At 60.9% G+C, this 9,624-nt stretch overlaps 1 long non-coding RNA gene across 1 annotated transcript; it reads right to left on the bottom strand.

The window, feature by feature from the left end:
• Nucleotides 1-320: 320 nt before the first annotated feature.
• LOC144372500 (uncharacterized) lies at nucleotides 321-9,250 on the bottom strand. Its single transcript, XR_013432492.1, has 2 exons — nucleotides 6,070-9,250; nucleotides 321-5,652 (listed from the first exon to the last, which is right to left on the bottom strand). It is a non-coding gene; the product is annotated as an uncharacterized LOC144372500 (long non-coding RNA).
• Nucleotides 9,251-9,624: the final 374 nt, after the last annotated feature.

The raw sequence follows: 9,624 nt of genomic DNA, 5'->3' as shown, positions 1-9,624 counted from the left end.
CCCAGCCTTCGAGGGCCAGCTACCCACTGCCTTGCCACGCCACACCCTCCTCAGGAGGCCGGCTTCCCCCTGGGAAGCGACCCTCTGGCTGGCCTCCTTGGCCAGGTTTGCAGGCTTCTAGTGAGGGCAAGAGCAGAAGCCCAGTTGGAAGTTCTGGATGCCCATGGCCTGACAGAGACTGCAGGTGCCTTCGGTATATCACAAGCTTACCGAGGAAGAGTTTTCGTACCACAGAACACCTTCTTTGCACATGCACCAGATTCTATCTGAATAAGGCTTAAATATAAATTCTGTACATTTTATAACTTTCAACACAAGTGTTATAGCTTATTCCTCATCAATTTTATTGAAATAGGATTCAGAATTCTCCCCAGGGAGTAATGGGAGATATGGCACAACACCTAACGCACTAGCTAGGCGGGAGGACAAGAAAGCGCAGCAGGCATGTGCAGAAGACCTTGTCACCTGTGCGGCACGACTGCCAGCCCGCAGGGGCTTGTGGGGCCTCACCAGAGTCCGGGGGACTGTGTCCTCACACGGCCAGCACAGAGCTCGGAACTCAGGTGAGATGCACTTCCCGTAAGGCCCAGCGGGAGACAGAGGTGCTGGGTGACCTTGAGGGTGTGCAGCAGGTGGGGATGAGCAATGGTGTGGCCGTTCTGGGGACAGTGTCAAGTCAGTGGATCTCTCCCCCCCGGCTCCCAGTGTCTTCCCAAGAAATGAGGAAATACAAGGCGCGCACACGCCCACACAAACAGCCACAGCAACTTTGCTCGTCATGGAAATCTGGAACAACAAATCCCCCAGACCTGGGGATTCAGCCATGGTAAAGCACTGGACGGGTGCTGCTCAGCAGAAGGGGCCACAGGCCGAGGAACACTAGTGGGTCTGAGGGTCTGCCTGGGAGAAGCCAGGTGAAAAGACCCCAGGAGCCTCAAGCTGCAAAAATGCAAACACAGCTGTATCCACCAAGGTGATTGGCAGTTAGGGGCAGGGGTCGGGAGGTGGGGACGGGATGGGGTGGGGAGGACAGCAGGGCGGACAGAGTTCCTCTTCTCCCTGCGATGACGGTGCTTGGCCCTGACTGCCCAAGTGCAGGCAGGAGTTGAAGTGTATTGAGTCGTGCACTTTGAATGTGGGTGGCTGTGTCCGCGTCCACGGCAGCTCGGTGGAGAGCTTCAAGTCTTGGATACAAAGGAGGTCCCCCTGCCAGGAGCGGAGAGCGGTGGCACTGGGCTTGTGTTCCTAAGCGGGATGCCGCCCACCTAACTGAAGGTCTTTACTTTCTGGTGACACAGTTCAGTGCTTGGAGGAGGGAGGATGTGGCTTCCTCACTTAGGACACTCGGCAGCAGTGTCGAGGGCCGCAGTGAGCCCGAGGTAATTTGGCCACAGCTGTCAGAAGCCCACGTCCTGGCCTTAGGGAAGCTGAGGGTCCAGGTTACCCCCAGGCAGGTTCACATATTTTCAAAAATACCCCAAATGTTACTCAACAGTGAGAATAGAAAGGCAGCCGTGGTCAGCAGAAGGCGTGAGTGGGTTGGACCTGGGCCCGGGTCTCGTCCCTCCTCTGTTCACTCTCTCACTCCATCTCTCCCACACAAAGGTTTTCACGCAGGGTCTCCTGCGTGTACTTGGGCAGCACACCAGCTGTGACTCTTGCACCGATTTCCACATCAGCAACGGAGGCATTGGCTTTTCTCCAGACTCCATAGTATGTGTGCAGTCCAGGTGATCTAGTGTGCCTTCCACTATGGACACTTAGACTTCTCCCACTTAGGAATAAATTACAAAAACCAGCACTTCTTAGTCAAATTATGCATTCATTTAAAGCATTGGTAGACAGTGGGCCTCCAAATTGTGCTTTCTCTGAGCTCCAATACTGTCTCTACGTGTCCTAAGGAAAGGTGCCCACCCCTCCACCCGAGGGGCTGAGGGTGCCCAGGGTGACCGTGGAGGCTCATGGGTGTGGTTTGGGGTGGTTTGTTCCTGGCCGCGGGCTGCCTGGGTCCTCTGCAGCACACAGCATGCCTCCTGCTTGACAGCTCTCCCTTCCTGGCCATGCCTGGGACCCTGGCCAGCTTGCACCTCTGTCCTGGCCTCCTCGGCCGGCTGGCTGCCCCGGCCGACCTCCCCCCAGGCAGGCCCACCCAGTCAGTGTGCGGAGGTGGGACAGCTGCTCTTTCCTGCAGCCTGAGCTCGCAGAGGCGCTTTCTCCAAGGTGGGATCGTGGTTGTAGGAAATTCACTTCTGTCTGATTACGCCTTTTCTGTCCAGTGTGCTGACCGTGGCTGCAGGAGACCAGGATGAGCCCTGACCAGAGACTGCCAGACACGCATGCCGGGCCGTCGCAGTCCTGAGCCAGCTGCCTGGCCCTGCTGTGCGGTCGCCCGTGTACAGGGCCCACCCACCTCCTCCTGCTCCAGCTGCTGCAGTGGGTGCCCACCCATTGCCTGGTACCTAGTGCCCTTCCTCACTGCTGAACGCTGGTTGTTGGTTTCGTGTGGAGGAAATCAGTCTCTCATTTCCAGTCTCCTAACTAAGAACAACTGCTTCCCTCTGGGAAAGTGAAGGTGTGCCGGGGGTCCCTGAGCCAACTGTCCTGCCTCTACCAAGCGTCGGCTCTACTGTGTGACGAACTGCTTCAGGCTCAAGAAGAGGATCCAGTCTGAAGATCCAGCCCCCGCCACACTGGCAAACGTGCCCACCTTCACCAGCAGCACACCCCCCGCAGAGCATGTGTGACGGAGGTCTCCCCTCCACTTCTAACCGGGTCACACCTGGGACCAGATGGAGGCAGTGCCAGCCAGAGGGGGCACATGCAAAGTGAATATCGCGGGTCCCTCCCAGGCTGGATTGGCAGCCAGGGGAGGTGGCCAAGCACCCTGAGAGTGGGCAGCCAGCGCCCACCAGCAGGCCCAGCTCCCTTTTCCACCAGCAGTGGCCGCCATGTGTCTGCATATCAGTGCCAGAAAGGCCAGCTGCAAAGTGGCCCTTGGCTGGGGGAGCCACGGACATGATCTGTGGTGACCTCAGACTCTCCATGTTCAGGCCTCTCCACACGCACGAGTAGATTCACACATGTGTACACACACACGGCACCCACACCCCTGCTCACGCCTGCCCACACCCCTGCTCACGCCTGCCCACACACACCTGTACCCACACATCTGCTCACACATGCACCTACACCCATCTGCTCACACCCACCTTCTCAAAACTACCTCCTCACCCCTGCTCACACCTGCTCACACACACCTGCTCACACCTGCCCACACCCCTGCTCATACCTCACTCATATGCCCACACCTGCGCCCACACACTCATTGCACACTTGCCCCCACGCTTACATTCACACACGAGCTCACACACATCTGCTGGCACACACACATGCTCTCTAGTCCAGGCTCAAGGCCTCCACGTGGGCAGCAGGACCCAGCAGGAGCCAGGCTCTGTGGTGGGGCCTCTGAGGGAGCTGGCCGCCCGCTGAGCTGGGACAAGAGGAAACAGCCTCTCATCATTCCCACCGTGAACCCCTGGAGCAATGGCAGGCCTGAGGCTGGTGATGGTGGCCAGGTGTCCTCCTCCTGTCCTGGGCAGGCTGGTGCAGCTGGCTGTGCCCTTCCAAGGCGGCCATGAAGAATGTACTTGGGCGACACAGCCAAAGAATCGCAGCTGGAGTGGTGTGTATCCCGAGGCAGGTGGCCTCCTACGGCTCGCTCTCCCGGGTCCTCTTGGGTGACAGTTTGGGGGGAGTGTGTTCCTGTCCAGATGTGCGGTGGAGGGAGATTAGAAAGGACCTGAGACCATGTGGAGCTCAGGCTGAGGACACGAAGCAGCGCAGGCCCCTCACCTTGTGCTGACTGGGCCCTACCCCCGGAGACTGGCACAGTGCCCTTCCGCCAGTCTCTGCGTGGCTGCTCCCTCCTGAGCGCCCTCTTCTCCCCACCGGATGGTAGTCCAGGGTCCTGGAGGAGCTGCGTCCCCCCATCCGCAGCTTGTCTGCAGCCGTGGTCCCTATGCTGATCAGGTGGACCCACAGGATCCACCCGAGCGCCAGGGCAGGGAGCGGGCGCTGAGCAGAACTGGAAACACTTTCGTGATCGAAAGCTCCTCTGCACACCCACGGCAGGGCCCATCCCGGCCCATCACGGCGTTCAGGCAAACGTGCTTGGCTTCGGCCGTGCACCCTGCCACTGGCCTCACCCCCGCATCTAGCGGGTGGGGAAGGGTCCTCCTGCCCCATGAGCAGGCTTAGCACTGGACCCGGCTCAGAGCCGCCTCCTGCACAGGAACTCGGTGTGCATTAACATGACAGGCCTTATTCTGCATAAAGAAATACTCAACTCGGCAGAGTTTCGAAGGACTTGGTGGACCTGAGGGGTCTCTGAGCTGCCCGGCATGCCCATGCTGCCATTCTTGAGGGGCAGCGCCCCAGCACAAGGCCTAGGATCAGCTCTTCGGCACCCTCAGAAGAGAAGCCACTGGTGGACCTCCACCTCTTTAGTGGGTCCCTACTGGCGTCTCCTCCCGGGGACATGGGGGCAAGGGTATGACACCGAAAGTGGCCAGCTCAGGGCTGGTGTCCACTACTCCTTCTGTGTTGGGGGAAGCTGCTGTTTCCTGTTCTTGAACCCATTCCTGCAGGGGGCCTGAGAGGTCGAGCAAGATTTCAACACGAAGCAGGCAAGGCTGGAAACTGGGGCGCGCTGGAGCCCAGCTCTCTGCCCCTCAGGTGACAGTCCGGCCTGCCACTTACCTGTCCTCTGTGCTATAGGACACATGCCCTCGTCTCTGACTGCACAGATTCCTCCAGAGCTTAGGAAGGGGAGGTCCAGTCAGTCCAGCAGCCTGCCAGAGGCCCTGCGTCCTGTGGGCACTGCCTGGCGCAGTGATCTCAGGAAAGGGAGAAAGTAAAGGCTCGTTCCGCCGGGGACTGGTGGGGTGCACCCCACAGATGTGGACGTGTGTTCCCTCTTCCTCCGGCTCCGTGGCTTGGCAGGGCCTAATGCAGTCCCGATGGTGCAAGCCAGACTCTCAGCCACTCTGAGAGTCATATGATCAGACGGGTTGTGAACGTCTGTGTTGAGGCCAAGCGCTCAAGTCAGGATTTCTCCTTCATGATGAGTCCGTGGATGGTGACCCACCTCACAGTCCAGGGGCACGTACTGCCGCACTCAGCGGGAGCTGCATCCCTGCTGGTTAGCCAGCCGTGTCTCAGCTGGCATGGCAGGAAGCCACCTCTCACCACACGCGGGTGAGGTGATGCCCCATGCACCGAGTCATCCGGTGAGGAGCACGACAGCCCACCTTTGCTCCCATGCCAGCCACCCGAGGTGGCCTCTTCCAATCGAGCTGGGAGGGGCCTGTGGAGAGGACTTTGGACACCAGGAATGGCATGTTTGATGCATCAGACCTGGGGGTGATTAAATAGGATGATTTCTTATTGCAGTGACCCGTGTCCAGCGCATGCTTGGGGCAGGAGCAGAGCCGGGCAGACATGCCCTGAGGTTTGGCTCGGGAGGCTGTAGAGGTGCGAGGTCAGATGAGGGTCAGGTGCAGTCGGGCCCCTCTTCATTCTGCTCCACTCACTCCTGAGTGGAGCGCTCACGGAGGAAGGCGCCGGACCCCCGAGCTGGCCCTTGCAGGTGCCCTGATTGGCAAACAGGAGACAAAAGGAGCCTGTCAAAGAACACAGAGAACCCACGGACCTTTCAAACCGTAGGGCGGAGCCCAGGGGTGTGGCCCAGGGGTGTGACCCAGGGGTGTGGCCCTGGGGGTCAGGGTGTCGCCCAGGGGTGTGGCCCGGGGGTGTGGCCCTGGGGTCAGGGTGTGGCCCAGGGGTGTGACCCAGGGGTGTGGCCCTGGGGGTCAGGGTGTGGCCCAGGGGTGTGGCCCGGGGGTGTGGCCCTGGGGTGTGGCCCTGGGGTCAGGGTGTGGCCCAGGGTGCGGCAGGGCTTGCAGAGGTCCTGGGCTCCTGCCCAGCACTGCGGCAAAAGATGAGGGAAGCCAAGGTGGCAGGCCCTGGTAGGGACGTGAAGCTGACAGCAGGCCAGGGCAGCCTTCCCACCTCGCCCTGGGTGCCTCAGGAGCCAGAGCCAGGGTGCTCCCTGCAGATCCAGGCTGCGGCGCCCCAGGGGTCGCTGAGCACCGCTGTTAACCACAGTGGATCCCATGCGCTGCCTCTCTGTCCTCTGTCCACCTGCCTGCAGTGCTGGCCTAGAGAATCTAAAACCAAGGGTGAGCAGCGTTAGTGAGCTCTCACAGGAGGTGAGGAGGGGGCCATCACCGGCTTGTCAGCTGCCCAGGACTTCCTACAGCCCAAGTGACTGCCACAGCGGTTCAGGAAGTCCTGTGTGTCGTCCAGCTGGGTCACCTACGTCCACCTGTGAGGTGTCGTTGCCAGACAGAGAGCAGTGACGACTTGGCAGGTGTGGCCCCGGGGGCAGTGATCGCTCAGCAGAGTGGCCCTGTGGGCAGAGATCAGAGCAGAGTGGTCCAGTGGGTAACAGAGGAGCTCCGTGGGCAGTGGTCACAGCAGAGTGGCCCTATGGGCAGTAGAGTGGGCCCATGGGCAGCAATTACAGCAGGGTGGCCCTGTGGGCAGCGGTCACAGCAGAGTGGTCCCGTGGGCAGCGTCACAGCAGGTGTGACCACATGAGCAGCAGAATGGCCCAATGGGCAGTGGCCACAATAGGTGTGACCCTATGGGCAGTGGTCACAGCAGAGTGGCCTTGTGGACAGCAGAGTGGCCCTGTGGACAGCAATCACAGCAGGTGTGGCCTCATGGGTGGCAAAGTGTCCCAGTGGGCAGCGGTCACTGCAGCGTGGCCCCGTGGGAGTGCTCACAGCAGAGTGGCCCTGTGGGTATGGTCACAGCAGAGTGGCGGTGTGGCTGAGCCCCTTGCCCCTGAGAGCAGCTAACCTGGAGCAGGCTCGAGAAGCCTGAGCACAGAGGCCACCAGAGGAAGAGCCCCTTAGTCCCCCGCTGACCCCTGAGAAGGGCTCCTGGACAGCGCTCAGACAGACAGCTTTCATCCTGTTGCCCTGGAGGCCGCAGGTGCTGGCCGCGCGGTGAGGCCTGCCAGCCCCGCTCCTCCTGCCTCCGGAAGGTGCCCCTGGAGCCTGGCACGGGCTCGGCCTCCTTTCCTGTGCCCGCTCCTTGCCAGCAGCTCTGCAGGTTAGAACCTCCCAGTGGAGGAGAGAACACAGGGACTGACGGAGAGGTTCTGGCAGAAAGGGGACTCTGCTTGAATTCACCAACTCAGTCCAAATAGGTCACCTCCTGTCACCCCAGAGCAGCTCGTCCTACATACCAGAGCAGCTGGGGACAGCCTCCTTTCCTGCTGGCTAGGAGCGTGCGGGAGCGCACCGTCATCCGCGGTCAGCATGTCCAGTTGAAAGTGTGCCTCTATCTCTGTGAGCTTGGAGCACAGAGACCCTGACCACGTGGGAAGCCCTGCTGGGGGTTGGTTGTTGGTCCGGGGTCCCCAGTGCATGTCACACTGGCTGGTGCTGGGGTGCTGAGGAGCAGGGTGTGGAGGTGACAGGTGACGTGCCCCAGTAGTCAGGGTGTGGGATAAGTGGCAGACACTGTGCTTCTCTGGCTCTCTGTCCTCATCCTCGGGGTGGAGCAAACTGGAGATCTGTCCCAGAGTGACACTGAGGTCAGGCCGCGCCTGGGAGGCACCTCGGGGATGGTGAGGTGTGGGCCGGGCAGCGGTGGCCGGAGCCCCTCCTGCATGCTGAGCTCTCTGAAGGGCCTTTGCTCCTCTCCTTCCAGCTGTGGAGCCGGAGGGGAGCGACGAGGCTCCAGGGACAGGGGTGACGAGGCCCCCAGGGACAGGGGAGTCCTGGCCCCCAGGGACAGGGGTGACGAGACCTCAGGGACAGGGGTGACGAGGCCCCAGGAACAGGGGTGACGAGGACCCCAGGGACAGGGGTGACGAGGCCCCCAGGGACAGGGGTGACGAGGCCCCAGGGACAGGGGTGACGAGGCCCCAGGGACAGGGGAGTCCTGGCCCCCAGGGATAGGGGAGTCCTGGCCCCCCGGGACAGGGGTGACGAGGCCCCCAGGGACAGGGGAGTCCTGGCCCTCAGGGACAGGGGTGACGAGGCCCCCAGGGACAGGGGTGACGAGGCCCCCAGGGACAGGGGTGACGAGGCCCCCAAGGACAGGGGTGACGAGGCCCCAGGGACAGGGGAGTCCTGGCCCTGGAGGCAGACAGGGTGCTGGCAGCTTCTCCCCCTCGCAGGCCGCGCAGCCTGGACACCTGCAGGTGACGCTGAAGGGCTCTGAGCTGGGCTGCTGGGGAGGCCCTCTGCCCCTCACTGGCCTCTCAAGGGAAGAGGAGCTGGTAGGCGCTGGCTCTGCCCGGCCTGTGCCTGGCCAGCTGGCCCAGCTCGGGCTCTGCTCTGCCTGGAGCCCAGGAGAGCCGCTTCTGTGTGCACAGCTTGGGGCCGACTGTGGGGCACTTCAGACCCGCTCCCTCCCCTGCTTTTTAATTTCAGAACCCCAGGCGATCCGCGTGGGGGTGACAAATGGCAGCGGTTTCCTGATGTTGGTATTCTAAGGTCAGAGTGTGGTTGCAGCCAGAAGCCCAGGGATGAAGTATAGCATTAAAAATAATAAAGATTAAAAATATGTACCCTCCCAAGTCAGCAGAGCAGAGCTAACAACCCCACATAAAGCCGCTCTGAGTGGGATGCTCCTGGGTCGGGGAGGCAGAAGCAGAGCATGCGGGGAGATAAATCTTCCTCCCGCATCCACTGCAGAGCGCCAGGGAGGGAGGGTGCGGGAGCAGAGAGCAGGGCACTGCGCTGGGGCAGGGAGTGAGCGTGTGTGAGGAGGGGGAGGGAGACCGGGGGGCAGGGGCACAGCCAGGCAGGTGCTCTTTGCTGGGGATGAAAGGGCTCGTTTCCCTCTTACATAACCTGAGATGGCAGCTCTGCTTCTCTGATTTCAGCCTGCGCCTTTATCTTTGAGAACTTCCTGGTGCCGTGAATCAGGATCCACACCACATGGTGCGTTTGCCCTCCACGCCCGCGGCTCCTGGCAGCTCCCCTCTCCCCTCTCTGGGTCTTCCTCACCTTCCTCTCCCTTCCACAGCCTTAGATCATGGATCACATCAGCAGGCTCCCGTCTCTTCTGTTCCTGCTAAAAATAGTAATTTTTAAGATGAAAACGTGCTTATTTAGGGGTAGAAATCTCTCTTCCATTCCAGGAGCAGGTATTAACCACCTGTTATGTGTGAGTCGTATGTTAGGTGGTGTGTGTGTGTGTGTGCGTGTGTGTGAATACCAAGAAGCAGTGGAGATTAGTGAACCTAACAGGGTGGGGGACCTGGGGTGGGGCTGGTCAGGGCAGGGAGTCAGGGAGTCGGCATGAGTGTCCACCATGCAGGACAGTGGGAGGTGAAGTGGAGGGGCCAAGGAGGCCACACAGCGCCACCTCCTTTTCCTGCCTAGGGGACCTGGGCTCTCGGGGCCTGGATCTCTGTGGGCCAGGCACCTGTGAGTCTCACACCAGAGAGGAACACTGGGAAACTCCACTCAGTCCCTCTGGAGATTCAAGTGAATGAGTAAAACCACGGCCCTCCAGGGCTGGGGTCAGAGGGAGAGGGCC

Source organism: Ictidomys tridecemlineatus, unplaced genomic scaffold (assembly GCF_052094955.1).
Source record: "Ictidomys tridecemlineatus isolate mIctTri1 unplaced genomic scaffold, mIctTri1.hap1 Scaffold_1100, whole genome shotgun sequence".
In the NCBI taxonomy this organism is placed as follows: domain Eukaryota; kingdom Metazoa; phylum Chordata; class Mammalia; order Rodentia; family Sciuridae; genus Ictidomys; species Ictidomys tridecemlineatus.
This window is presented reverse-complemented; position numbering and strand designations above follow the sequence as displayed.